Source organism: Nerophis ophidion, linkage group LG17 (assembly GCF_033978795.1).
Source record: "Nerophis ophidion isolate RoL-2023_Sa linkage group LG17, RoL_Noph_v1.0, whole genome shotgun sequence".
Classification (NCBI taxonomy): domain Eukaryota; kingdom Metazoa; phylum Chordata; class Actinopteri; order Syngnathiformes; family Syngnathidae; genus Nerophis; species Nerophis ophidion.
In genome coordinates, this window is record NC_084627.1 from 31,834,789 (window position 1) to 31,841,241 (window position 6,453).

Sequence of the window (6,453 nt, forward strand, 5' to 3'; positions counted from 1 at the left end):
TTGCTATGCCTCTAAGATTTGATTTACATTTTTGGGACTTATGCAGATCCCAATTACACAAAAACTGGTAACAATAGCAATAACAACCAGTAACAAGAAAAGTTGGTCTTACATAATAGTTCCCTTTTAAAACCATAACCCCAATACCCCATAGTTCTTCTAAACCAAAAAAAAGCTGTAACCCTCGTCAACTCTGTACCAAGTCCAACAGTGTGGAAAAAAAAAAAAAAAGACAACTGTACAAATCATTTATAAAATGTGTCACAACACTATGATAACTTCTCATTATGTTCAATCAATTAATCAAAGTTTATTTATATAGCCCTTAATCGCAAGTGTGTCAAAGGGCTGCACAAACCACAACGACATCCTCGGCTCAGCTCCCACATCAAGGCAAGAGTAGCGCAGAGACTTACTCAACTGATGCACAGATGAGTGGTCCACCCCGGGTCCAACTTTAAATAGCTAGTGCGTCATCTGTGGTCACCTAATAACTTCTCCACGCAGGACAGGGGTCAGATAAGAAAAGAGACGGCAGATCAACTGGTCTAATAGGGGGGTCTATTTAAAGGCTAGTGTATACAAATTAGTTTTAAGATGAGACTTAAATGCTTCTACTGAGGTAGCATCTCTAACTGTTACTGGAAGGGCATTGCAGAGTACTGGAGCTCGAATAGAAAACGCTCTATAGCCCGCAGACTGTTTTTGGCCTCTGGGAATCAAAAATAAGCCGGAATTCTTAGAACGCAGATTACTTGCTGGGACATACAGTATGGTACAATACAATCAGCAAGATAGGATGGAGCTAGACGGTTTTGTATTTTATATCGAAGTAGTAAAACCTTAAAGTCGCATCTTAAGTGCACAGGAAGCCAGTGCAGGTGAGCCAGTATAGGCGTAATATGATCAAACTTTCTTGTTCTTGTCAAAGGTCTAGCAGTTGTGTGCAATCATGCCACTTCACAGTTGAGATGTAGATACATATTTTTCTCTTGTCTGTGGTCCAAAAATGCAAAGGCAAGTGAGAGCCGACACAGCAGGTCAATGCAGGAGTAGTTTTCATCATTGCCCCAAAACAACGACACTCAGTACCGAACTCCATGAACAGAACAACTCAACACAGGAGTAATTCAACTGAGACAGAAGAGCATGCATTTCTGAGAGAACTTGGCAACATTCTGTTTGCCAATGATAAGGAAAGAATTACCATCAGAATCCCTACAAAGCAATGGCATTACAGTATTTTTAAGCGTTCCCCATCCATATTAATCAGCTGATATCTAATTTCCAATTTCCGATCCCTTCTCATTTCGTAATAACCTAAAGGTTGCAGAAAGAAACAATCTCCTAACATACGAGCCTGTCTGTGAAGCACACTGCTGACGCATACAAAGACATAGGGGTTGTGACCCTCCAAGGCGCCACGCTCACCAGGCATCTCGAGTCACCTGGGCATGTTCTGCAACCTACCACCGCTGCCAACCACCTGCTCCCTCCAGGCCCCACGCCTTTTCTTTTCCTTCAGCGAAAGGAGCGGCCGTTCTGCGATCCTCCTCATTCTCTACGCAACAGCAGCAGCACTTGTCATTTGTCATTCTTCACATCTTTCCGCGCACCTTCTCCTTGGCTGCAGGGACATTTGATCTAGGAGACCCCGTATGGTGTTCGTTGTCCTTCACGTCTGTAGCGAAAGTCTGTTTGGCAAACTCTCATCATGAGAGTTGCTGGGACACACTCCTCCTAGATTACTACAGACCAGCATCAACGTGTGGGGTGTAACGATTTGTTTTAATGATTTGTTTCAAGTGGATATTTGTTGTTGCTGATACGATTCAGGCATGATATAAGTTTTTTTTAGAAGCATACGATACAATTTAGTGAGTTACAAACTTCAACTCATTAAATCACTGTAACTCACTGGGTCACATGGTTTTTCCGCGGTCGTTTCCCCAAGATGCAGGAGGACGTCAGGAAGCAATGTGCAGGTAAGAAAGTGATTTATTCCAATAACAACGGCAAAAACACGTAAAAGCAAAACATGCGGATGGCACGAGAAGCTACGGCAAAGCTTAACAATAAGACTAGCAAAAAAAGGAGCAAGAAGCTTGTAATTCTAATTACATACATTAAATACCAACGCAAGTGTCGTGTGTTGCGAACAAGACTGCCAGGCAGAGTGTGGGGCAAGGCAGGAATAAATAGCTCTATGATTAGTGACTGGAAGCGTCCCAACCACTAAACAGAGGCAGGTGACAAAAATCAGCACCCATGGCCAAGAAGAAAATAAACGAGGGTGCTGAAACAGAAATAAATATAATGTACCAAATTAAACCTAACATAACCTGGGCAAATCATGACAAAATCGATTTAGTAATTTTTTTTTTCTCAAAACGAATCAAGCAGTATACTTTTAAATAAATACTGAATACTGGATACTGTAGATAAAGTTTCTTTTATGTCTGTAATTTTTTGTCAGAGAATTATATATATACAGTAAATGAATTACGGATCCAAACAAGCCAATAAACAATTAATGACCAATGCATTCACATTTTATATTAATAAAGTCCAACCAACTCTTAAGGTACAATAAACAAGAGGAAACCTTGTTCATTATTTTATCAAGCAATTTTCAATAAAAGTACAAACCCCGTTTCCATATGAGTTGGGAAATTGTGTTAGATATAAACGGAACACAATGATTTGCAAATCATTTTCAACCCATATGCAGTTGAATATGCTACAAAGACAACATATTTGATGTTCAAACTGATAAACATTTTTTTATGTTGCAAATAATCATTAACTTTAGAATTTGATGCCAGCAACATGTGACAAAGAAGTTGGGAAAGGTGGCAATAAATACTGATAAAGTTGAGGAATGCTCACCAACACTTATTTGGAACATCCCACAGGTATGTAGGCTAATTGGGAACAGGTGGGTGCCATGATTGGGTATAAAAGCAGCTTCCATGAAATGCTAAGTAATTCACAAACAAGTATGGGGCGAGAGTCACCAATTTGTAAGCAAATTGTCGAACAGTTTTAGAACAACATTTCTCAACGAGAGATTGCAAGGAATTCAGGGATTTTACCATCTACGGTCAGTAAAATCATCAAAAGGTTCAGAGAATCTGGAGAAATTGCTGTACGTAAGCAATGATATTATGGACTTTTGATCCCTCAGGCGGTACTGCATCAAAAACCGACATCAATGTGTAAAGGATATCACCACATGGGCTCAGGAACACTTTGTAAAACCACTATCAGTAACTACCGTTGGTCACTACATCTGTAAATGCAAGTTAAAACTCTACTATGCAAAGCGAAAGCCTTTTATCAACCACACCCAGGAACGCCGCCGGCTTCGCTGGGTCCGAGCTCATCTAAGATGGACTGATGCAAAGTGGAAAAGTGGAAAAGTCTGACGAGTCCACATTTTAAATTATATTTGGAAACTGTGGACGTGGTGTCCTCCGGAACAAAGAGGAAGATAACCATCCGGATTGTTATAGGCCCAAAGTTCAAAAGCCAGCATCTGTCATGGTATGGGGGTGCATTAATGCCCAAGTCATGGGCATTAATGCATCTGTGAAGGCACCATTAATGCTGAATGGTCCATACAGGTTTTGGAGCAACATATGTTGTCATCCAAGCAACGTTATCATAGACGCCCCTGATTATTTCTACAAAACAATTCCAAGCCACGAGTTACAACAGCGTGGCTTCCTAGTAAAAGAGTGCGGGTACTTTCCTGGCCTGCATGCAGTCCAGACCTGTCTCCCATGGAAAATGTGTGGCGCATTATGAAGCGTAAAATACGACAACAAGACTGTTGAACAACTTAAGCTGTACATCAAGCAAGAATGGTAAAGAATTCCACTTTCAAAGCTTCAACAATTAGTTTCCTCAGTTCCCAAACGTTTATTGAGTGTTGTTAAAAGAAAATGTGATGTAACACAGTGGTGAACATGCCCTTTCCCAACTACTTTGGCATGTGTTGCAGCCATGAAATTCTAAGTTAATTATTATTTGCAAAAAAAAAAAAAAGTTTATGAGTTTGAACATCAAATATCTTGTCTTTGTAGTGCATTCAACTGAATATGGGTTGAAAATGATTTGCAAATCATTGTATTCCGTTTATATTTACATCTAACACAATTGTCCAACTCATATGAAAACGGGGTTTGTAGAATAACAAACATTTTAACAATAGATTTACTTGCCTAATAAAGTTCCACTACGTGGCCGTACAGTATTTGTTTCTCGCCCTCGCGTCGCTGATGACAGACAGTGTCCCAGGTTTGCAGAAGCATGTATGCCATTGCTCCCCCATTCCTGTTGCAAGCGTTGCTTCCTTGCTTCATAATTTCCATAACCTGCTTCATCCATTTCTTGTATTTCTTTATTTCTCATAAAATGACTTAAAATGCGACACTGCATTTTGCTTGTACCGTTAAACCAAAAAACACGTAGTCGACATAACGGAAGTGTTATGTCGGCTACGTCTTTTGTGGTTAAAATGTGTGTTGCTGCTCTATTATTGTATTGTGTCGTTTGTATTTATCGTGGCTTCAGCAATTGTGCAGTAGCTGAAAATGATGACATTGTAATGCCCAGCAGTAGAGTAGTGGACACGCCTTCATAACAAATGTTAAAAAACTCAGGGATTCAAAACACAAGTTTAAAAACTAAACACAAAAACATCAAAACTCTCCTGGGATTCTGTTCACTCTGCCACTCTCGCTCAGGTAACACACAACAGCACTACCTCCTAAAAGCACACCACCACGTCACAGATGGGACTATTGTCTCGAGGCGTCGCATTTCTTATTAATTTTCTCGACCACCGTAGATATCCGCCTTTGTTGTTGTGGTGAGAAAATAGACTTAACGTTTAAAGTCTTTGTTATTACAAGTGCTAAACTTCATATATAGTCTGCTGTTTTTAAATCCAATGTTTCATTTTTTTCTATCCATCCATTTTTTACCGCTTGTCCCTTTCGGGGTCATCGGGGGTGCTGGAGCCTAGGGTTGTCCCGATCCGATGATGACGACTTTGACCTGGACTCCCTCCATCTATCTCCCATGTAACTATGCTTTTATTTTATTGCTAGCTTGCTAAAACTTTAATGTGGGACGTGCTTTAGAAGTTTTGTAATTGTGTTAGAGATCTTTTGTAGAAGACTTGAAGGGGGATTGACGGAGATAGATATCTACACATATCCATATTCAAGAGTTATTTCTTTTCTCCATAGTCATATTTGAAAACAGCTAGTGTTTTTCCATTTGTGCTCTTTATGGTTGGTCGCATAAGTATGGTGTATGTGTTAACCTTGAAGCTGTAGGAATGAGAAAACTAGCCATGACTCCCTTCTTATCTCTCCCTTTCCGGCAGAAAAACAAATATGGGGGCGGGGGCTAGTGGCATTTTGAAAAAGACAGGACTTCCATGGTGTTGTCAGATCAACTTGGGCGATGCGAATTGAAATTGTTGTTACATAGGTTGGTCTCTCCAAAGCTTTGGAATAAATTGCAAAATACCTATTCTGTTCTGGGTTATCATTTAAAATCAGCTTATGTGTCATCAAAAGAACTTGGGATTGACCAGCATCTTAAATTCCCTTGGAGGAACATCTGGTCAAAACGCAACAGTCCTGGTTAGCGCCTTGCATGCAGCTCCCACCATCAGTGTGTGACTGTGTGTGTGAATGGGTGAATGTGGAAATACTGTCAAAACGCTTTGGGCTCCTTAAAAAGGGGTAGAAAAGCGTTATACAAGTACAACCATTTACCATTTTTTTTTATCATGCTCTCCGGTGGGCCAGCAGAGGGCGCCACCATGCTCTCCGGTGGGCCAAGAGAGGCACCACCATCCTCTCCGGTGGGTCCTCCGCCTCGCCAATTGCGGCGGCGTTCAACTCGCCGTCGCCACCTGACTCTTCCCAGCTGGTTGCGGGGACACTTGACCTGGCGGCCCACCGCTTTGTCCTCCCTCCACCCTCCCGTGACTTTGGACTATTTTTTTTTGTGTGTGTGTGTGGGGGGGGTTCTAGAACGTTTGGTATCCATTTTCGGAAGGGGGGCTACTTTTGGGCTTGTCCCTGACAGTTTGGTTATGTTTTAGATTTTCCCTTGTGTTTGTCTTTGTTTCCTGTCAGCGTTTCCTGCTTGTCTCCCTGAGCACTGTTTCCCCTCAGCTGTGACTGATTGGCACCTGGCCACACCTGGTGTCAATCAGCTAGGTGCTATTTAAACCTGCCTTGCCATCCAGTCTGTGCTTGAGTATTGTCATTATGACTTGTCACCATCCAGTCTGTGCTTGAGTATTGTCATTATGACTTGTCATTATCATTACTACCTGTCGGTGAAGCTGTACCTGTATCCTGTTAGCCGTTAGCTGTTTCCAGTTTTTCTGTTTGCTGGTTCCTGTTTCCAGTTTGACTGTTCTTG

General features: G+C 41.3%; 1 protein-coding gene across 1 annotated transcript in view; it reads left to right on the top strand.

Annotated features, from left to right (window-relative positions):
• Positions 1-4,948: 4,948 nt before the first annotated feature.
• Positions 4,949-6,453, top strand: part of crb2a (crumbs cell polarity complex component 2a) — a 67,131-nt gene continuing 65,626 nt past the window's right edge. The window contains exon 1 of the mRNA XM_061876757.1: positions 4,949-5,090. The gene's annotated coding sequence lies outside the window, so the exon portion shown is untranslated. The remainder of the gene's footprint in view (positions 5,091-6,453) is intronic.